Source organism: Aythya ferina (genome assembly GCF_964211825.1).
Source record: "Aythya ferina genome assembly, chromosome: 7".
Classification (NCBI taxonomy): Eukaryota; Metazoa; Chordata; class Aves; order Anseriformes; family Anatidae; genus Aythya; species Aythya ferina.
In genome coordinates this window covers 702,165-726,026 of record NC_140302.1, presented here as the reverse complement: position 1 = coordinate 726,026, position 23,862 = coordinate 702,165, and the positions used below count along the sequence as shown (strand labels likewise).

The following is a 23,862-nucleotide window of genomic DNA, read 5'->3' as shown; positions in this document are numbered from 1 at the left end:
CAAAAGGCACTTATTAGCTTACACTCAGAATTTCTAAAGAGTCCTGAGCACCACTGACACTTGCCCAGGACGTATGTGGGTTTGATGAGCAGCCGAAAGGACATGCAAACACAAGCACAGATTTATCTTTTTCTTCCAGCCCAACAATCACACAGAGCTTGCTGTAAAAATGTTGTGAGACATGAGCTCCACTATGTAACCTTACAGCCATTAGCTGCTGCGATACCGTGCTGTTTGTGCGGCAGCACTCCCTAAGCTGCAGGCGGAGGGGAGCAGCCAACCACCAGCAGCAACCAGGGGCTGGGAGCAGTTCCCTGCTTCCTTCTGGTGGGTGCTGGCACCCCACGGAGCCTGGGAGCGTGCTGCTGATGGGTCACTGCTACACAGGGAGAGGGAAACATCCCGAAAGTCTCTGACTTCAAAAGGAAGAAGGAAAACTTATATTTACACATTGCTGCCTCCACGCTGTATCCACTTTCTCTGTGCCACCAGCAGCCCCAAGGTTGCCTGCATCCCCGTCGCAGCACAGTCTTCAACCAGAGCCCAGGGCCAAAGCCTTCAGAGCCTGAAAAGTTGATGCAAGTGCAATGGTGAAGTGGAGAACGTTAAATGCGGGCTGCCCAAAAATACACTTGCCTTCTGATGCAAGTCCCACCGCCTCCTGTTCTTCTTGGATGACTCCCCATGAAAATTCTCACAAGTAAAGGCTGCGTTAGGAAAAGACAAACCACAATCATCATTGCAGAAAAGCTAATTGCCTGAATAACTTTAAAGTAACCCCTCTATTTTTCTAAAAATAGCGCCTACGTCTTAGAGAACCTCATTTTAAAATATCCCGTGTAAGGTAAATAGATAGAAGAGGTTGTTGAATAGGTGAGCGCTGACAGGTTAAAATGTTAAAATAAAAATCAAGCTTTGGTTTTGGAGCCTGCTGTGCACTGGAAACATTAACCTACTTTGAGTAAAGTTTGCAAACTGAGCAGAAGAGAAAACAAGCAGGGCGTGCTGAAGAGAGCTGTGTGCAGCTCCTCTGTCTCGTGCCTTTGGAGCTACAGGGACTAAACACTAGGAGAAAAACTCAACCAAAAATCTGGCTGCCATCCAGAAGCTTAGAGCCTTTGAAAGAGCCCCATGGTGAAAATGAAGCTTCCTAACATTTTGATTTTCTTTCCCATCTGCTTGAGAAAACAGAAAACTCTGGTTTTAATTGTAATTAGTGGTCAGAAATTCAGATTTTGTTGTTTTCCCAAGTGAATTTTGGCATTGGGGACTGTAAAAACCTGCCTCAGGTTGTTCGCAGGGGTTCAGGTATCAGCTTGTGCCTATGACGAGATACCAACAATTTTTCCTCTTAGAAACATGCGATTCCTGCTAAGAGCAGCACTGCCAACATTTCCATTTTTCTGCAGATTAATAACATTTCCTGGGTCAAAGAAGGGATAAATAAGCATGGACCCCTGAAACATGCTGAATGTTTTTGTCGTGACAAAAGACAAACAAAGCACTGTAAATTGGAAAACAGCTTTTAAGTAAAATTGCTTTCCTTTATGAATTATTTTTTTTTTTTACAACTCTGCAATAAAATGCTTCAAAAAAGGACTTTCCTACTGAGCATAAAGAAAACTTATATCCCTCTTTAACACAAATACACTGACTTTTCACTTTTATGCTCGTTATCATATGCCCTCCGTTATAGGAATAGATCCTAGCAGAGGATGCAATTCAAGATCTAACAGATACTTCACCCCAGGTTTCCTTTTTTAATCCCAGGTTTTTATTTTTTTTTTTTTATTTTCTGGCATTTTATTTTTAAGAAAGTTTTTAAGTGGGAACATGTGGCATTGTTTTTCAGTAGTGCAGAAGGCTCTGTGATATCCCAGACAGCAGCTGATGAATTTCAAAAGGTTCCTTCTGGACAAGCCTCTAGGACTCTGGGTGGTCGCCGTCTCACCCAGCCTCCTTTTCTCCAGAAAGCAGAGGGCTGCGTGTGATGGATGCAGATCGTATCACAAGCTGACCAGTAGTTGTAACTCTAGCTGCTGATACCAGACAGGTCAGAATTCATGTAAAGGAAGACACGCTTGTCTGGGAGCTCTCTTTCAGAAAATAGAGATGTTCACAGAACCAAAGCAAACCTCTCAGCTTTCACCAAACAACTCCGAAGCTCCTGAAAGCCTTGCTTCATGTTGGGAGCAGCAGCCAGATACACACGCTGATTAGTTTTTAGTAATCCACTCAAGCTAAAGTGATCCTAAGCATGGCACTAAAGTTCTGCCTCTGCTCACAGCCAAATAGGAGATGACATCTCTCTTTAGTGCACGTACGATATAAAGAAATGCAGCAATAAAAAGAAAGAAAACAAAACTCAGAACTGCAGTGCTCTTCATCAAAGCTCTGTCCTCTGACAGAATCAGCATTTTAGACTAAGCTTAATGAAGGAATAAATCAAGGGATAAGGAGAAATGTTAGACCAGAGCACGTACACGTGTTCAGTGCTACCACACCAAGTCCTCAGCAGGATTTTACTATCAGTGGGATGGGAGGAGGTCTTTTTCTTTTTCTTTTTCTTTTTCTTTTTCTTTTTCTTTTTCTTTTTCTTTTTCTTTTTCTTTTTCTTTTTCTTTTTCTTTCTTTTTCTTTTCTTTTTCTTTTTCTTCCAGTGCCAGTTTTCCCACAGACTGCTGTGAGCCTCAATGCAATCCAAGGTTTCTTCTGGGTGGATAATTGACTCTATTTTCCTGTCTTATGAAGTGAATGAAGTGTTTTACTTATCAGAAGTGTTTTCAGACCATCGTCTAGAAAGGTACATTTTTGGACAGGAGCTTGCATGCTGCTTTGCACAGGGTTCAGTAAAAACAAATCACATGCTGAGATGACTAGATGCTACATAGTGAGAGAGGGATAGGGTTTTGTGGGGGGGAGGAAATCCTAACGAATGTTGAATGATCAATACTGCAGTGAATTTAGCAAAAAGACTTACAACCAAAGTAAATAACAGTCCAGAATAACAGGTTTTGGGAAATGACTTGTCCGATAGTATGGGGAATTCATCAAAGAAGGCAGTCAGACTTCCCCCAGGAAGAAAATGTAATTCCACTTAAAGTTTCCATCATTAATTGCTACCTCAGGGGTAAATGTTGCCCGGACTCTTGAGAGAGGACTCCGGGCACCAAAAGCAGATCTGAACAGAAATTTCAAACACCGGAGGGTTTACTCTTCCCTGTCTTCAAAATGGACCTGCCTTCCAAATCTGGAGGTCTTCCTGAGGGGAAAAAAATATCATTTTGTGGGATCTCTTTTTAAAATAATGTTTTCTACCAAAAAAATAAAAATAAAAATATTAAAAATGAGGGAAGGAGATGGAGACATTTTTGAAATGTTTAAGGGAAAACCATTTCAAACATCACTGAATAAAAAGAACAAGCAGGGAAGTGGGAAGAGATAAGGACAAAAGCTCTGCTTTTGTTCTTTTTTTTTTTTTTTTTTTCCTTTTTTCTCTAGGATGTAATTATTCTGCTGTACGTGGGAAGAACAACAGGACAGAGAAACGACACAGATAAATCCTGCATCTTTCCTCTGCGCACAGAGAGGATGCTGCAGCAAGCCTCAGTCGGCAGCATAAGGCCTGGCTGGGCTGCTCTGGGAAGGTTTTGTGGGATCGGTGCCGTGGTGGGCTTAAGGGTGAAGGATGTGGGCACGGAGAGCTGGTGTGGGCCCGTGGTGCTTGTGAGCAGAAGCATTGCTGGAGCAGCGGTGGGACGGGATCAGCCTCCCTGGTAATTAACCTTTGTGCAGCTGATGAGGCTTTTTTCCCTACAGAGGATTTAGTGAAACTGTCCAGGCTTACTGGAGGAGTTGGACAGGCTCCATTCAGGGAAACGTGCACAGAGACACCTCTGCTGCCAAACATCTGTTAATTAGCTACCATAAAAAAATAAATACTAAAAATCAATCATCAGAAGCTAAGCTCAAAAAATGTTTCTACCAGCAAAAACAAAATAATCCTGTCCCTGCACAGCTTGATATTTTAGATATTTTAGATATTTTTCCCCCAGTCCAGCATGAATTACATGGCCTTAGGATAAATTTAAACTGGAAAGGTGCAGAACCACCCAAACTCCTCAGTTCACAAAGATCATAGGATGGGAAGAAAGGGAGGTGATCGTGCCTCTGAGCTCTTCTGTAGCACTCCCTGGGCTGGTTTCAGATCTCACACAAGGTCATCACCTGAGGGACAAACCAGAGCTGTCTCCAGCCAGAACCTCTTAAACAAGGGGGCTCGGGGCTGAGTTCAGGAGATCAGGATCAGGAGGGTGTTGGCTGCCACCCAGACACACCCCTCCTCGTTCAGGAGCCAAGGGCAGAGGTGGGCTCCGAGACACGTCTTTCCCCTGGGAGCTTCTCTGTGATCTCTAACTCGGATTTTAAAAGAATATCACTTCTAGCTGAGACAAGAAAGAACTCAAATTCAAAACATGCAGGGTCAGGTTCACCCATCAAGGGCATACAGATCAGTCATTTTTCCTTCCTTGTCCCTGAAAATTAGGCTGACTCCCCTCAGCCTCCTGAAAGCACCTTGCTCCTCCCAGGCTAGGTGCTGAAGCTTCGTGCGAGATCAGGACGAGAGCCAGCAGATTTTCTCTAAGTAGCGCTCTACCAGGGTTTGCAAATCACTTGAAGATGATGTCTTCCTGGCTGGCTCCCAGGGCCCAGAGCAGCCACAGGGCAGACGTTGCCGCGTTGCTTGCCGACGATGCACCAGGCAGGGTACCACAACCAGGCCTCCTGCTGCTGCTAGCTATGTGCCGCGTCCTCTGCGGGCATCCCCGTCCCTCCTGCGGGGGGAAGGTCCGGACAGGGACCTATGGAGATGGCAGAGATGGGCTTCCTCCTGAGGGTTTGGGGAAAGAGGGAGCTGTAAGTGCGGTCTCAATCGTTCTCATTGCACGCGTGAGCTGGGGAAGCCAGAGGACACTGTTAATGAGGGAATCCGGGGAATTATTTCTATTCTTTATGATCTTTATTTAATGATTTAACTTCAGAGCCAAGGAAGATAGGGTATTTTGGGAAGGTAAATTGTGGCTCAGGAAGAAATAATTAGATCAATGAAGATAGTGCAAGCCAGTCTGGGCTCACTGAAACAAAATGGGGGGGGGGAGAGCTATTTCAATATTTTCCTCATCAAAGTATCCTTGTTTCCTTGAAGTCCCACATTCTCACGCTTTGAAACTTGAGCCCCCCCACCACCCCAAGAAGAAAAGCTCTTTTGATGACAGAAAATAGTCTAATTAAAATAGGTTTAAAATGACCACCTCAAGCAGCACCTAACGTTGTGGAAGTGATGTAAATTCTGGCTCAGGCATTGTTTCCAAAAGCAGCTCTGAACTGGAAAAGCAATCAGCTTTCTTGCCAGGCTAACCTTGCCTGCTAGGGTTCATCTAGAAATAGATTTTGTAGTCTTTCCAGTTAAACGAAAACCTCTATGGAAGAGATTTTAGAGGTGAGAAAGAATGGGTTAGTGTGAAAATTTCTTGAGTGAAGACCATGACAGATGATGCAGTTCTCCCATGTGCTTTATCTGTTGTGTTCAGGCTCTGAACCTACACTCAAACAAACAAACCAACCAACAGAAGTCAGTGCAGCTTTTAAAGACTTCTGAATATAAATGCCTTCTCCCCTCCCAAACACCATACTGGATTACTTTGCACCATTTACCTTTATCTGTCATCTATCTCCTTCCAGTAACCTAAAGGGAGACTGCAAGACATCAGGAGAGGGACTTTTTGTCAGGGAGGGCAGTGATAGGACAATGAATAATGCTTTTAAACTAAAGGAGAGAAGATTTAGACCAGATATAAGGAAGAAATTGTTCACTCAGAGGGTGGCAAGGCCCTGGCACAGGCTGCCCAGGGAAGCTGTGGCTGCCCCATCCCTGGAGGTGCTCAGGGCCAGGCTGGATGGGGCTGGGGGCAGCCTGGGCTGGTGGGAGGGGGCCCTGCCCATGGTAGGGGGCTGGAGCTGGGGGGGCTTTGAGGTCCCTTCCAACCCAAACCATGCTGTAGATCTATGAATCTATGAAAAATGGAAACAATATCAGATATTTATATGTACATGCTAAGCTTTTCAGGAGTTGCTGTGATGTTTGATAAAGTGACTAGAGTTTATTCTCAAATATTGTTGTTCCAATTCATAATATGATTGTAATATTTCGTACTCTTCTTTTGGCAAATAAACTGATTTTCTAAACCACACTATTTTTCTAAAAGGTTCAACATTGTTTTACCAGCAGGAATAAACAGAAACAACCTTAAAAGTGGAAAGTTGTGTCAATCTTAGTCCAACCAATGCGCCAGTGCTTAAGGAAAGGAACTTGGTATAACCCAGTTCTTCCAGCAGAATTAGATCAGATGAGGTTCAATAATTCAGCAGCTGAATGGGTGCATAGAAACTGCAGACTCACTGGCTCAGCCCTTTGCATGCAGAGGGTGTGGTAAGACTATCATTTTGTCTATCAGAATGAGTAACAAAAATGCTAATGAACAAACGGAACACAGTCAATTCCTAACCTGAAACTGGAAGCAGATATGGTTGAAAAGCAGTGTGCTGTCTGTGTGTGTGTGTGTGAGAGTTTTCCTCTGAATTGACTCATGGTTTGAGAAGATAGATTTTATTTTTTTCCCCTCCAAAAAATTCCCTCAACAGCAGGTAGGCAGAAAATGACCAGCTAAGCTGTCAAGCCCCTGTTGGAACACATTTATTGATCATTCTGCTGAACACACATTTTGTTTTGATTTTGCCCATGCTGGGCTCTACAGTGGTACTCACCTCCTGTACACGTTTCTGAAGTGGCTACAGGGCCACATGGGCCAGATCTGCAACCACCAGGGAGAGGCATTGATATTTCTTTGTTTCGATGTCTCCCAGCCCCACTGAGATGAATGGGTCTCCCCAGCCAACACTGCTCACCTCCAACTCCACTGGCAGCTCTCTCACTGCATGTCCCATCCCCGTGCAGCTCACAGCCACAGCAGCAAGAGCAGAGCTGGACTTTCCCCTGTTGCACACTGTTTATTTTCCTTTTTTTATTATTATTATTATTTTTTTTTTTAGCAGCAAATCCTGCGCTGCTCCAGGCATGAGTATTAATGTATGAACAGAATGGTAGCACTTGAATTTGTCATTAACCACACTGTTTATACATTGACGTAGGGAAATAAATAATGCACAAGCATCACTGAATGGTATGGTATTGATACATAATGTTTAATTCACTCTTTTCAAAGATTGTTTGTTTCAAATGTGCACCTTTGTGCACTAATGACTATTTATGCTCAAGGATACGAAGGACAAATTATGGCAGAATGAGTGCTAGAAATCCACAGGGATAATATCGAATGATAATTTATGTGGTTGTGAGGGATTAGTTGAACTTCTCACCTACTTGGGGGCACGGGAGATTCTATTTCTGCACAACTGAAGTATAGCTCAATTACATTCAGCTGAGTACAACTAAAAGTTTTCCTGCTCAGGGTTTCCCACTCATTTCTTTTCTGGACATGCGGTCCCCTCTGACTTTATCTTTCTACCTGAATAATTTTCACAGCAGTGAAAAGGTTGTGCTACGCATGAGTGTACAAGCCTACTACTCGAGAAATCCAGATCATTTTTCTGAACCGAAAGGTAGTTTTACTTCATGAATTAGATGGAAGAACACATTTCTACAGCGTGTCTCACTTGAAGCTCTGCCTGGCTGTGGTTTCTGTAGTTTCTCAAGAGTCAAACAGACGGCAGACTTGGCCCTCATCTTGAAAATATTGAAATACTCAAGTCCTTCCAAAATCTGAAATGGCACTGAAAATTTTTAAGCATTTTAAGCTCCATTTCTGAATGGATTTCAAGTCGTCTATCAGTCACCTACTGATGATAGAGGTACAGATACTGCTGCATCAGGGCACCAGAGGCTACTGTGCCCTGATAGCAGGGAAATCCTGCAATTGGAATAGTAAAGAAAGCATCATCAGAAGACATTAAATACCCACACTATGCTAAATAAACTTAGTGTGACTGTGTTTCTTACAGTGTATAGCAAATTAATTAATAACAGATGCCCGAAGCGCAGCAAAGTGTTCCTTCAGCTAGGCAAGTCTTACGTTAGAGGTAGCACATAATGGAAAAGCCAGGTAATGGTAGCAAGAGCATAGTTAGAGGGTACGGTCACGGCTGGTCTCTGATAATAAGATTAAATGTCAGAATATCACAACTAAGTTCTTGTTTCCCCAACAAAAAGCAGCTTAGGAAAACGTGGTTTCTCAGCATTTTTCAAGGTAGATGCAACGCTCCAACAAGAAACCGAGCTTCCACGTCAGGGGCAAGGGCTGGCGCGTGGTGCGTGGCAATAGCAGCGGCAGGTGGCACCGGCAGCGCTCACGCAGTGACGGACATGGTGTGCCAGTTTTGGGGACTGCACAGCTGCCAACCCTGCCTGCAGCCCCGGCTGCCCTGCACAGCACAGCCAAGGTCGCAGTCAGTGACATCCCGATTCCAGGTCGCTGCGGTGCAAAAAGCCTCCCTCCAGCAGTATATGCGTTTCACACCTAGCTGCTCCTTTTGTCAAGCTGTCATATTTAATTAAAAATGCTGACAGCCTTTAAGGATCTCTACAATGTGCAAAAAATACGTAAGATCAACACTTCACACTTCTACCAGCTATTATTCTTTTCCTACAGTAATTTAATTCACTTCCTCTAGTTCTTCAGGAGCTGGGGGCCGAGCTTTTCAAATTGTATTTTCCACTTGCTGTTCCCGAGGAGAGGCAGAACAAATACTTTCTAATCAGCACCTTGACCTCCTCCGTGCAGACCTGTCCTGGGGACTTTGTCCACCTGAGAGGTTCCCCTGTGCTCTGTGGGCTGGCCGCTTTCTGCAGGGCATTTCTTGGGCTGGGGGGAGAGCTCATGCTATGCACTCTTACTCCCTCATCAGAGAGAACATTTTTTTTTCTTTAAATCTGCAAGTGCTTGGAGTTAAATCCATAGGGGTTAAGGCATCTAACTGCCTATGAGACCTCCGAGTGCCGTATCCCGCTCCTGTAGCATTAAATCAAACGCTCGGCTTCCTGCGGTTGCTCTGGATGTGCCATGAGGTGACGATCCCATCTCTGTGTGCACTCACAGACAAACACCTTCCCATGCCTTTCCTTCAGGCACAGGAAAACCTCGTTCTCTGGGAATTTTTCTCTCCCTCTCCCTCTTTTAAAGGCAGCATCAAGATACTAACATCACTGCAAATAATTTACAAGAGAGAATTCCTCTCTGCTTTCCAGGAGTGCCATGAGACACTCTTCTTTATCAATGCAGTGCTATTACCACTGTATTTTTATGTCTCTCTCATTTTGGTACTTCATTTTTGCCATCTTGTGTGTAACTGCAGTGTCTAATGACACCCTGAGATACTGGGTCCTGGCCGCAGCAGATGCTGGATCTATATAACTCCTCCTGCTGTGTACCACTGAGAGCCTAGACAGACAGGGCAGGCTGTGGGAAGGAAAGCAATAACCCCCATTTGCAGATAAAAACTAAAGGTTCAGAAAGGTACCCGCCTGCTTCTAAAGCCAACAGAGATGAGGAGACACTAGAGGGAGAAAGGGCAGCTGCAGCCCCTGCTTTTGCTCTGCCAGTCTTTTCAAGCTCCCACAGAGACTCTGCTAAGCTTTCTGGCCTTCCCTCCTGCTCTGCTCAGATCCCTTTCCCCTCCAGCAGAGCTGGGGCTGGGACATCTCCGTGGGAGATGAAGTGCCAAGCTCGGGGGTCAGCCCTGCAGCAGAACCTCTCCCGAGGAGCTCCAGCACCGCTCAGCTCCCGGTGGCTCCGGCAAGCTGCCAGCTCCTGCTGAGTGACGTGCCCAGAGCTGCACAAGGAACCAGGGACAGCATCCAAAATGCTCGTGAGCTGTAGTGAGTTTGAGACCACCCACCTCTGATTCCTGTATCTTCTCACCCATGTGCAAGCTTGTTTAAGGTTAGCGTACTGAGGCTGTGAGCTTGGCTATTTACCAAGGCAAATTTATGGGGGCAAACACATCTCAAGAGCATATGACAACGGGACTTGAAATGGAGGGCAGGTCGGACAGAAAACACTGATGCAACAGGAATATTCACTCCCAGTGTTCCTCCATGAGCAAGTCGGCAAGAAACCACGCATTACCCTGCATCTCTGGTTACAGAAGCACAAACATTTGCTGCAAAAATATGCCGCCCCCCCCCAGTAGGTTTCACCAAGGGGTGGCCGGTGAGCTGCCCCCACAGCTGCACCACCCACAGGGCGAGCCCAGGGACCCCCAGCACCTCCACTGTGGGAGCCGGGGTCTCTGCACCCACTGCTCGGCTGCTCCTTCCCAGCACTGCTCCAATTCCTCAATTCTCATACTCCGTATGGCTTGACTAGACTGGAATATCCTGGAGGTAAATGGACATTAAATCAGCACCAGCCACAGAGATCGTGCTACTTGAGTCCAGATCAGTGCTTTTTAAACCAAATAATTACAGAAAAAGCTAGGTTAAAGAGAATCTCAGGATGCTCTGTATGAGTGCAGGGGCTGGGGCAGGCCAGGCTAGTCCCCTTCTCCAGCTTCATCACCTTCCACTTCAGCAGCTCAGACCAGGAACACCCACAGGAGCCCTATTCGGAGTCCTGGCTGCTTTGCCATGCTTCAAATCAGGTGCAAGTAATTTCTAAAGCTGCTCAAGGGAGACACTTAAAAATGACCAATATATTCAAAAATATTGCCTTTCAGCAATTCATCTTCATAAAAAACGCTCATGAGAAGTGAATTTGTAGAAAATGGATTTTGCTTTGCAAATGTAATGATTCATATCACGATTAGCTGTGCGTTCATCTAGTCACAGCAGAAGAACAATGTCGTATTACACATCTGACCAAACACAACTAATCGGTATGGATTGATTAAAAATTGAGATAGCCACAGAGGGTGTTTTTTCAAACCAGTCTGTATAGTCACACAAAAGAATAACGCAAGATGCTAGATTGATAAAGAACTTTGTGGTTTTATAATGAACGCTCTAATGCAGAGAACCTTATAAATTCCTCATTCTGATTTAAATATTCAGTTGGAATAACTACTTATTCTATAAATATATCTAGTGTATATACATTTATAAATTCAGAGACAGTATAATAGAACTGGCTGGAAGGCCTAAAACTTAGGACACTTCAGAAATTATTTATATACATATATATTTAGGATAAAAAATACTGAGAAAAATTTAAAATGGACTGAAATTATTTAGTATAAATGAAGATTGTATAAAGCTGCCAGACACTGGTGCTGATTTTAAAGGTCAGGTTTTTACAAAGATGAACGTTCAAAACCTTGCATGAAGATATTTGAATTCATGAAAGAGAAGCTAACAGGAGGTCATTAATAAGGTCCTGCTTGGGACCCAAATGAACATGCTTTAAAGATGTGGATAAAAGGGAAAAAAAAAAAAAAAAAAGCATGAAGCAATAAGCTTCAGATCAGTCTGCCTGGAAATAACTTTTTATCTGAAATTTATCAGACGGTTTGTGCAAACTGATGACTGCTGCAAGGGCTACTGAGTGTCCCCAAGACCCACCTGCACTCAGAGTTGCAAGTACCTTACCCAGCAGCAGGACTGCCTAAAGCTGATTGAGGAACCACATCCAAAGGCAGATTAGTCCCTCGTAACCCCTGCTCAACAGAAGCAGAATTTGTTTCATTCCTAAAACACAATATATAGTCCCTCTGGCTCTATAAAGGCCCAGATCCAGCTCTTGCTAATGGCTTAAATTAATTGTGTCAGAGCTAAAGTTCTGCATATGTCAGAAATTAGGAAAAATGAAGCTGCTGAGGCCTCTGGTGACTTGTCAAGCTCCAGGACACTTGGTGCATGGGCACTGAAATGGGCAGCTTTTTCCAAATGCCATCTGGGCACCTCTTCTGCGGATACTCAGTTCATTCATAAAGGCCTATCCAGGTTCAGGACTTTCAAATTCAGGTGCCCACAGGTCCTAACATTTATGCAGGAGGGTCAGTGAAGCGCTTTGTGTTCTGTAAAAGGGACATTTTTTTCCAGACTGCCTCTTTTAGACAGCTAGAGAGAGACCTGGTGCCCGCTCTCTGCTGACTGAAGCTGGAAAGCTTGGCTGCTCTCACAGGCAGCTGCAGAGCCCGGGCCACAGGAGCTCAGCGTGGTTTGCTGTGCTTGTCACATCTGCTTCCTTATTTACCCAGGAGGAGCCAGGTAATGAAAAGCAGGTTGCTCTCAGTCATCCAAATTTCTGGCCGCCATCGCAGGACTTTGCTGCCCGCCGAGGTGCCAGCATTGCTGTGAGATGTGGCTGGCAAGTGGCACCGAGCTGCGGTGGCCAACATCGCCCCAGCTCCCTTACTACCCCAGCCAGGTGGGCTGTGCCCTGAAGCACACGTCCCCAGCCCTGGCTTGTTGCAAGCAGAACCCTTGGGCACCTACAGCTCAGCAGGTAGTGTCGTATTTCCTCGGGTTGGACTGCAGACAGGAGTATTGTTCCCGCTAAGAGCCCTGTGGGCTGATGCCCACGTTGGCCAGCAGCCAGTGGTTGGGTGCCGCTGGCCAGGAGAATTTATAAACAAAAACTGGGAGGGGGAAATGGAAGGAGGGGCCTCAGTCATTTTATACACAGCCACGAGACAGACTTCTGAATGCGACACTCCTTTCCTGCTTTTTTGGACTACAATAGAAAAAAGTGTCTTAAAGTACTCCGGTATCCTGAAGTACTCATGATACACAGGACTGCGTTTGGCAAGACATAAGGAAACGTTCTGAACTGCGGTCACTTAAGACGACACATCAGAAAGATGTCCTTTCGCACAAACTTTCTTCTTTTTCATCTCCTCCTTTCTCTTCAGCAGACTGATGTTGATTGGTCGCAGAATGACTCAAGAAGTTAGGGATCACAAATGACACAACAGAAGAAATTGAAAGGTTTTCTACCTAGCCAGCGGTAACTCCCTGTCAGATGCTTTTCAGATGTGCACGCACACTTGCGCTGCTCCCGTTGCTTTACCCAGCTTTGTTCTTATCAGCACGTCTCAGCACCACTGTCCCTTCCTCTCCCACATGGCAGTTCCTCCGTAGAGCTCTCACAGCACAGTGCAGTGTCACCATTTATCCAGACCCAGTACTGCAGGAATCCATCTCACAGCCTGCAGAATGGGCTCTTAACTCTTCTTTTGTTTATTAATCTGCTTGAGATGCATAGTGAGAACACGTCGATACTGCTAAGGTTAACGACTGATTGATTCATAGCAAGACAGCGCCAGCATTTCCAGCCAGCTGATCCTCAGCAATTGTCGTAACGAAGGCTGCAGCGTGCTCTCAGGGTGCACAGCACACCTCCGTAGGAGGGCTGTTGTTTGGGTTTCTCGCAGAGGAAGGGCAGGTGCTGGAGGGAGCAGGGATGTCTCAGCACATGGCTAACGGCCACCAGCCCAAGCCATCGGGGCCCTAAAAGCCGGCTGCTGTCCCGGACAGCCCTGGGATGCAGAGACTGGCACTCGTGCCTGCCAGCCACGGAGGGGACCAGCACACACTTCATTTTCTCTGTGGCTTGTAATAGAGATATACGCCGAGGCTAAGAAGAGCTGGCTCCACAGAAACAAAGCCATTCTTCACAGCAGACTGGTGCCATTAAGAAGCATGTGGGAATTCCTGGCTCTCGTTCTCACCGTTCAGATAATAGGCTTTCTACAGCAGTACCCTTTCACCAGATTATTGTTATTGCAGGCGCTAAAACGATCACAGCAGGTTGCAGAGGGGCAGGAGAAACAAGGAAGCAGTAAGCTGGCCGGCAGCAGGCGGCTTCATGCCCCGCGGAAGCCCTAGCCCTGGGCAGCTGAAGGGAAGCTCCCTGCAGCTGGAACAAACCCCTGCTGAAGCTCATCGCAACCCGCTGCCCAGGCCTCCCGTGCCTGGGGACGCCCAGCCACGATGTCCCATCCATGCAGCGCAGCCCCAAGGGACACATCCTCCCTCACTGCTTCACCTTGCCTCGCACCAGGCACCCTGACCCACACTAAGTGCTGTGGGCAACAACCCTGAGTTTCCATGTGCTCTCCCTAAAATCCATTGGGACAATTGCTCTTGACCCTGCCTTGTAAGCTTTGGTTCTTCCAGCCGGCCTGTTTTAACATCCGTTTCCCCATCATCCCCTCTCAGAGGGGGCTCCGGATCTCGCTGCCTGGCTGCCACCCCACCAAGTGCAAAGGAACCAAGTCATCTCAAAACCCAGCTAAAAACAGTGAATAAAAAAAAAAATCCAAATAGTACAATGTTTCTGGCTTCTCAGCACAGATTGAACCAAAAAAAAGAATAAAAAGACTTCCCAAATGGATAGAAAACTCTGAATCCCATACACTTTGGGTCAGATTACTTTTCAGTTCTGTGCTAGAAAAGTTTCTTTACCTCTAAAGAGGGTAACAACATTTTAGACAGCCACATGGTATTTTGTTTTAAAAACACTCTGTCCCTTCAGTGAATGAATATTTTAGCTATGTTGCCTGTCTCAAAAAGATGAGGTCTGCTGGCAAGATTTCTAACCTAAACCTTAAAATGCATCCACAGACAAGATTATCTCAGTTCCCACCACTGAATGACTGGCATCAAGCAAGTTGTGTGAGGACTTGCCAGATACAGGTGAAAGAAGCAGCAGCAGCTTCACAGTTGATGGCTTAAAGTCAACAGGAGGCTACATTCACCATGGGGACTTGATTTCAAAAATGACAGCACCTAAAAATAGGGCTTCAGTGGTCTCTGCTTTCCTCCGCATGAACACAAGCTGAAGAAAACGCCCCAAACTCTCCCCGTCTCTAAGATCGTTCATGTGTTTTAGCTGAAATCACACCTCTGAGCCAGAGAGGGATGAGATTCAAAACACATTTGCAGACTGCAGGAAGCCTTTAAGTGCAGGGATATTTAATGAATGGAGAGGAGCTCGTGGCTCTTTTGCAAGAAGAAAGCATGTTTTGCTGGGCCCTGCCCCAGAAACTTCCACCTTCACTGCTGGGAGAACTCTGCCATTACACACACAAGTACGTAGCTCAGTGTCCCAGCAATTATGCAGGTGATGAAATGCAGAAATAGAGGCACTTGCTCTCCTGCTGGCTAACTTTTGTAGGTGCCTTCAGAGTTGATGCATTCCCGAGGTTGTACAAGGCAGAGCACCACACCGCCAACAAGCACACTACCCTCATTAACATTGGCTCACTACAAAGCCAAATTACAATAACTTTGTGACAAAGTAGGAAAAAAAAGGCAACAATAACCCCAAACCAGAAAACCAACACGTTTTGACTTCTCTTTGTCACCTGAAAGCACTGCAGTTTGCTGGTGGCTGTTTGCAGATTTCTCTGTCCATCTCCAGATTCAGCTCACAGAGGTGGAGGAAAGGCACAGCTCAGCGCACCCCTGGGCTGATCAAACCTTTGTGTCTGGTTCAGGCAGCGGAACCACGGCATAGATCAAATCTCACGTAGTTTGCCTTACCAGTTTGACAACAGGTATCCTGGAGTCATTTTGGATAATTAATTTCTATCTGTTACGTTTTGCAACTTGCACTTCCCAATAACAGTGCACCTGTGGATAAAACAGCATCGTTTTGCACAGTATATGTGGAGTATTGTCATGACCTTCACTTACACGAAGCCAGATGCACCGTTCTTCTTCACACACACAATCTCCCTCAATATATTTGTTTGGGAGAAATATCACTCTCACCTCATACCACTTAAAGGCCCAGAGGCAATAGTGAATCTGTGACAAAAGGGATGCCCTAATCCCATTTTAGGCTTTAAATACAGACGTCCTCTTTGCCTCTGGAAACATGACAAGCATCCCCCCCTTGCATTCCTGTACCTGCATGCAAGGAGGGAACAGGATCTGCTGTTTACTTCAAGGACAGAAGAGGGAATGAAATTTGGACTTCATTTAACCTGCATCCGCACACTGTGCTAAAAGAAGACTGGAGCTGTGGCTGAAAGGGGATAATTAGCAATAATTAATTTCTGCTGCAGATCATTAGCAATTTGCAACCCCTACGAGCAAATGAAAAGAAAACTATGGTTCATCACACTCCTAAAATTAGCCCTAACCAAACCTCTTACACTTAGGATGGCGATTCTTTCTAAAGGGCAGGAAAGCAGCACAAAACCCGGTTTCCATCTGGTTTTAGAGAGTTGAGAGCTTTTTCTCAGACCACATGAATGTGACCACTGATCAGTCCCGCCTATTTCCCTCCAAATCCTAACTTTTCTCATGTTAATGGAGACTTCAATAAAAATTTATTTCATATGTTACCTTGCAAAGAAAAAAGGTAAATAACATATATGAATGAAATAGGTTGCATACTTTGAAATTAAATGTCATCAGTATGCCAGAAACCTCAACAAAGGGCTTTACTGCATTTCTCATTTTTCATATTGGCAAGATTCTCTTAAAATAGGGAATTTATTAAGCAAAACCTGGAGCAGGTTTTTATCAGCCTCATCTTCCCATCAAAATAAACAGTCCACATTAGAAATTGCTTTAAGAATAAAATGTAAACCGTAAGCCTACTTGCCTCGTTCCCCAGGAACACATGCACTTCCACCTGAGTCATGCCTGACATAGGTTACTCATGCTGTATTCAGTGAAACAATTACTGAGGATCTATTATGGGTAAAGTTTAATTAGCTCAACTATAAGCAAGACACTAATTTGTGCTATAAGAAACCAAGATCACAAGTTTCCATAGTACAGGATGATCCCACTTGTTTTTACAAGTATTGTTCTGATTAAATTGGAACCTAAGGGGTTTACGTTTTCCTGTGGCTATTGAACACAGGTACACAGAGGCACGAAAAATATCATCTTTATCTCCAATAAGCGGAGCTTCCCAGACCTGTCCCGGGCTGCCTTCTGGAGTTGGTCAAGACCCAAGCATACAGGGGAGGCAAAGGGACCATAGGCACTACTAGGATCCCTCTCACCCTCCACGCAGGGCGATGCACTCCGGACACAGACTTCCCAGCTCCCCTTCCACAGGGCTGCAGTCACTAAGTCCCTCATCAAGCTAGCAGGTGACCCCAGAGCCACAACAAAACCATGTATCGTCTATAACAAATCTAATAAAAATTAGTAAAATGATAACAGCATAAATGATAACGGCATCTGAAAACAAAGCTGATATTTTTGCAAAGGTTTTCAGTTAAGTACACACATCAAGAGTTTAAGAGACTGCTATATTTAGAAATACAATCTATTTCTGCAAGGCTCAGATTTTAGCTTCAGGTAGCACATATTCATTAACACCGGATCTCCACCCAGGAAATGTAACTTGAACTAATAATTGCAGAACAGCAGACAGCACATTTTAGATTTGACGATTCCCAATTCAAACATTGCAGCCTTATTGTAGAATTAATTGGCTCCTGCAGTGCTTTATTATTATTTATATATACATTCAATATTGATATTTATGTGGACTCTTGGTGTGACTGATTATTTATAGATATGGTCTGAAATCTGAGACCTTTTTGGCTGAATTCCCAGTCTCCTGTATGAAATTCTCAAAGACCCATGGAAAAAAAAAAGTCCATTTAATCTATTTCAGATTTCCTATTTGAAACAGGGATGAGAAAACAATGGAGATAACGCTTCTTCAGCCTTTCTTTGCCTTACAGACTTACATACAATAACAGTAACCTCTTTGAGAAGGAAGCATTTTTTACAGCATAAATTTGTGCAGAACTAGCAGCCTTGGAGGGCCCAAGGATAATATTGTAATATAAGTGATAATTAATTTATATTTAACTGGGAAATGTGTACTATAAACATACCCTGAGCAGTAATCAATGGGAGATCACGCTAGGAATCCCCAAACCAGACATGGACTGGCTAACACCAGCAGATGTGTTGCTTGCCCTTCTGTTCAGGTGGCCTGATGTGTCTGGAGAGGAAAGTTCCCTGTGCTGACCCTTCTCCCAGGGCAGGCAGGGAGAGATCTCAGCAGCCTGATTCATGTGGGGCATTCCCCAGTCCCATCCCTGCTTGCCTCTCTGCTGGAAGAGCATCTGAAACCACCATCTCTGCCCGCATCCACACTTAGGCATAGCAGTAGTTCTTAAAGACTGCTTAAGAACTTAAGCTTCACTGAAATTCACCTTGAAAATCCCGCCTCCTGACAAAGTACCAATCTACCAGTTGTTCCAGCTTTTTTGTCATTGTTTTTAAACATTCCCCTTTCCTCACCCTGAGCTAGCAGAAACAGCCTCAGCAAGTGCAGGAAGAAGAACATAGGAACCACGACTAGAAGATATACACACCTACAGTGATTCTTACTCTTGATGAGGTTTTTACGAGATGATATCAACCAACAAGCACTACATAAGATCAGGCACTGTACTGCTCTCTTTTCAGCATTTTCTGTTGAGGCTCTTTTCCTTTTTCTTTCTCCATGTGTATGATTAATTATTACTATTATACTTGTTATTTCACTTGGCTTCAGAGGCCAAGGCAGAGTCTGTAGAAACCTATTACATGCAACGCAAATTCACAAATAAGACCACAATAGAAAAAAATATATACATATGTCTGTGGTAAATTTACAGTCAGAAAATTAAAACAACATCATATCTTAAGAAGTTTTACTTACTGTTCTTTTACTTCACATAATTCAAAATATTATTATAGAGAATTTCTGATAAAATTCATTTATAAACCATAAGTCAATACTTCATTTAAAAGCTTTAACTCTCTCAGAACTTTTTCTAAAAAAGAAGAAGTCAATACAGATTAGCAAAGCACCTTACAGTCGGCAAGTTTTGCATATTTTGCTGGAAAAAAAGTTTAATGAAAGAGGCTTCACTCAGCCCTCTGCCTACAAGAATTTTCCACTTACTTTCTGTAGGAGGGTAATATATAGAATATACATCTAACAGAATGTATCTGTTAACAGGTCACGGCTGTGGCTGAGACTGACAAAATTAGAGCAGTCTGAAATTAGATATTTCATTCTTTTTGCTTAGCAGCATCGCAGTCTTCTGTAAGCGCTTCTCTGCAGCACCCACAATTTCTTTTGAGTTCTTCTGGCTGATTTTTGTCCATTTAGCTCTCTGTAAGCAGTTATGCTTTTCTCAAATATTACCTCTGCTAACGTGGCCTAAAGGCATTATTTGAACAGTGCTGAGGCCGTGCAGAAGTTAAAAATCATGAGCAGCTTCTCCTAGAGGGCTCATATTAATAGCTTTATGAAAACACATGAACCCAAATGGATTTTATAGCTTTGAAGTCAGATTGTTTGTACTAATTATTTTATGAACAATATGAAGTACCATTGATTTTATAGCTTTGCAGCCTGATTTATTAGGCCACGTGCATGTCATCATCCAGGCTTTATGTCTTACAGACAACTGGCACTTTGAAAGTCCTTCCTAAACCTTCTTGTGTTCCCTTGAATATGATTACAAGTGCTATGCATAAATCAATTCACTTGAGTATGATTAAAGATTAAAAAAAAAATCACACAAAACAAAACTCCTGAAATAACTAAATCCACGTGGGTAGGAAAGAGCAGGCCATAAGAAAGTTAAAGTAGCAGTAACAAATACACTCTGGGAAAAGATGACATGTTACAGATCATTCTGCAATGAACAGGAGCAATAAAGAATTTCATTTCCAAATCTGGCAAAGCAGAAGCTTTCCTGAGTTCTCCACTAATGCACGGGGTATATCCTTTTTCCAAAGCTAGCTTTCCAGAGGACTCAGCCTCCAATACCCCCTGCAGTCACAGCTTTTCTTCCCGTGGCCTAAGCAGACTTTGGCTTCAGGCTTTGGGAGCCAGGCATAGAAGTTTTCAGTAATTTGCAAGTACAGTGAAAAACAGAAAGTAAGGTCTTTAGGAGTTCAATATCTTGTTCAGTATGGTTTAGATAGAGAGCACTAAACAACTTCTCTGTATTCTGCACCTCAGAGCCCAGCCATGCAAACTGACAGAGGACCAAACATCTTCGTTTCAGCGTGCAGTAATAACATATCTATCCAACCCAATTACAGCAAGGAGAACCACTCTCAAATGTATCAAAGCGTTAAAAAACATTAAAATGCCTCATTTCTCATCTCTTGTATCTCATTCTGGTGTAAATTAAGTGACTTTTATTGAGTTCTATCAGACTTGCAGCACTGCAATTATTAGTAATAGAGTTGTTACCATAAAATTCTGGTATGTCCTAAATATCCTCCTTGTTTTCTGCATATACTAATTTTAAAATTCCATCTAATTTAAATATATAAATAACACCAGAAAGCAATCAAGATTTCTTCACTATATGCCTCTCACAGGATAATTTTCTCATCCATATGCATTATTACCAAAAGATGCGTCCTGCATACTGACAGTAGCTCTTGTTCTCTCAGTATTCTTGTTCGCTATGATAGGTCAACATCTTTTAACAGTGAGGTTTTCAACTGAGCACTTTTTAAAATGATAAGAGGTTGCTTTCTTTGTTAAAGTTCACTTTCTTATCAAAATAACATATAGCAAAATATCTCAATCCAAAAAAAAAAAAAAAAAAAAAAAAAAATCAATTCTTCACAGAAAATAAATGCATCTTTTCTTCCTTTCTCCTCTTTATCTGCCATTAAATTACATTCATACATCTAGCACCACACTCCACTAAGCCCCATCGCAAAAAAAAAAAAAATAAATCATGATGCATCACTGAAGAGAGTATCTGAGAATAGCAGAGACAAATGCAGGACACCTAAATCATTTCCCCTGAGGAAACAGAGTGGTAATTCAGAATTAAAATATTTTTTCATCTGCAGCTGGAATGTGTCACTTTCTGATTTGCAGCTAAAAACAAAAATTATTTTCAGCTGAAGTTTGTATAGAAGGTTTTGCATTTTCCAGTTGTCACTTTTATCAATGATTTACACGCCAGCTGAGAAGCATTTGTAACAGCTGAAGAGTATGCATAAACTCACAGTATTTTTGGAAAAGAAACTTAAATTCCATAATGAGTTGTTCACAATAAACTTTATTTCTAACACATACATGATTTATGGTGTGCAGACTAGAGCCAAACATATCCACACGTATAAAAGGGGATATTGTTCTCTTCACTGATTTAATTGGCACCAAATTAATGTGTGTTATATCAAACATCAAAAATCTAGTCTCTTTACACCACAGAAGTATGCTTAGAAACCTTCTGAGAGAGCGACAATATAAACTAGTTATTTTCTTCTGGTATCCTAACATGTTTTAGTGCATCTTTTTCATGATGATGTGTTTTAAAATATCGAGTACTCCTTTCCGGTAGTGATTTGGGTAGCGAGTGAGGTCTGGCTGGTTTCAGAAAGTACTAAACAATCCTGGCTAACATGGCTATTTTTGGAAAAACAACTCTAAAATACCTGGTTTCAGCCCAAGCATTTAGTACTTGAGGACACTGAAATGTTCTCCTCTGCACATCCACCACTAGAGGAGCTATCCCCTACGGATCAGAAGCCCCAACAAAGGTACTAGCACACATCTACACAACACATACACACCATGTGGTCACGTCCACACTTTTATACACCCAACCCAAGTGATATCCACAACCATCACACCACATAAAAAAGCTTCAGTGGACAAAATTGGGAAGGCTTTGCTACAGATTTTGAATAGAACTTGGTGGTAGGAGAATTGAAGTGTGGGCAGGGCAGCAGCAGCCCAGACTGGCTCCGACAGGAGGGCTCTCCTATCACATCCAAACCACTGCACAGAAGTGCTTCATTTCATAAAGGACCTTGTCTTGTAAACATGGCTTGGGATTTCTGAGGGCAGGATCTAAAGGTGAAATAAGCAGTCTCGTGGAGTGTGTAGATTTTGATGTTTTTTTTTTAGTCTCTGGATGTTTTGTGGGGAAAACCTGTGTATGATCCAGGACGCCATCAGTGGGTTCTATGAAAACTCACTTCCCTAGTCCCTTATTCCCATAGAATAAAAAAATAAAAGATTAACCAGATAAAAAGAATAATAAAGGATTAATCCTGTAACAATTCCCTCTAATATTTATAGAAAATAAAATATTCACACAAGCAAAGCAAAACCAAAAAGAACCACATGCAACAAAATGAACAGGACAGCTGCTTCGCTGGTTGTAAGCCGTACGCTCATTGCTGACCTTTACAAGAGGTATGGAAGAAAAGCAAGGAGGTGAAAATTAATAACCCTTCAGGCAGACAGCAGAGAGCCATCATAAGTTGTGTGATCTAGACATTTTTATCCACTGCCCCCATCCTCCAGAAAGACATAATTAATTTACAGTCATTTTAACCTGCAAATGACACTCGTACAGTTGGAGGACTGACAATCAGTTTCCCGTGCTAGCAGCAGGGTGTAGAAGGCTGAGTGCCGTGGCATTCGCTCAGATGCACTGAAAAATATAATTGATGGGACCTCCTACCTTGTTAAGTGCAGTGGCACTAGCTGTAACTACATGCAGGCAGGACGAATACATGCTACTCTTCAGCAGACAGAATAAAAAAGTAAATAATAAATTAAACAGTCCCTTAAAGTCCTATCTTGAAGAATGGTTAACATTAATAGCTTTGTTTCTTTTTGTTTTAACTCACAGAATATGGCAGCACAAGTCAATAAGCAAAATGCCTGGTACACAACTTTATTTTGTGGTTTAGATTGCAATAAATTCAGAACATGATGCACACAGTCTCCGCTAGAGCCACTGTAAATGACAAAAGTTAATGATACATCTGTGAAGAGGAAGGAATAGGAACAGTAAATGTGTGCGCGTATTTGTATAATAATTCAACAAATCGTAGATGACAAGGTCTCCTTCACTGAAAAATTGTTCAAATAAAAAAGAGCCCAACTTAAAAGGACTGTAAATACCAGGCAGCATTTTCAATATCTAGAAAAGAGACTGAGCTTACAAATTACCCCACCTAACCTATGTGCATTTGGGGCTCAGTGGACAACACTGTACAGTAAGTTGGAGCCACCAGCCTGAACGCTGGGAGAGCCTTACAAAGCCCTAGGCATCCACTGTATCAAGCCACACATTTTCTATAGCTATCCTTGGTTACTAAGATGGTGTTCAAGTATTTGAATTGGGCAAAAATTAAAAATAAAAATAAAAATCCTTAACATGCTTGTTAACTGAGGGTATTTTCACAGGCCAGCCGTGCCTGCCTTCATTCAGTCAAGAACTGCAGTCCTGTCAGGCTCCCTGGCCCTAAAGCTACCTTTGTCATATTTACCAGAAAACTTGTGGGCCAGTCTCAGGCACTGCATTCTCACAGTTACACGTTTTTGCCATCCTCTTTTTCTTCCCTCTACAGCCAGGTCTCACTCCCAGCACATCCAGGACAGCAAGTACCCCCATCACACTGAGGCAATGCCATCAGCTGAGGATTTGCAGCATCACTCACAGTTCCTAATGCAAAAACTGCCCCCCTCCTTCACCCACGCTGCCAGTTTTCCTGCATTTAGGCTGCAAGAAAGACCTGCCCACCGTGCAGAAGTCCCTCTTTATGCTATTTCCTCTAAAGCACGCCCGTGCCCACCACACATTTTACCAACCTTATGGACAGGGACAGGCAGGGGGACATCTGCCCTGCTCCCTTACACACTGTATGTGCCTTTTTTTAAAATACATTAGGAAATATTTTAGATGCACAGATCTTCATGTGCTGCAAGAAGGGGCTGTATATAGCCTGAATAATCGGACAGAAAAACAGGCTCACAGATGATAAATTTCATGCCACTGATTTAAAGTGGTAGAGAAATGAAATGAATAGTGATC

General features: G+C 43.4%; 1 protein-coding gene across 7 annotated transcripts in view; it reads right to left on the bottom strand.

Moving 5' to 3' along the window:
- Positions 1-23,862, bottom strand: part of LOC311439581 (uncharacterized protein) — a 92,859-nt gene that overhangs the window by 29,157 nt on the left and 39,840 nt on the right. The window contains exon 4 of one of the 7 annotated variants that reach the window (XM_084525467.1): positions 4,788-4,891. The exons of the other annotated variants lie outside the window; for them this stretch is intronic. The gene's annotated coding sequence lies outside the window, so the exon portion shown is untranslated. Of the gene's footprint in view, positions 1-4,787; positions 4,892-23,862 lie in introns of those variants that run through there. 7 annotated transcript variants of the gene reach the window in all.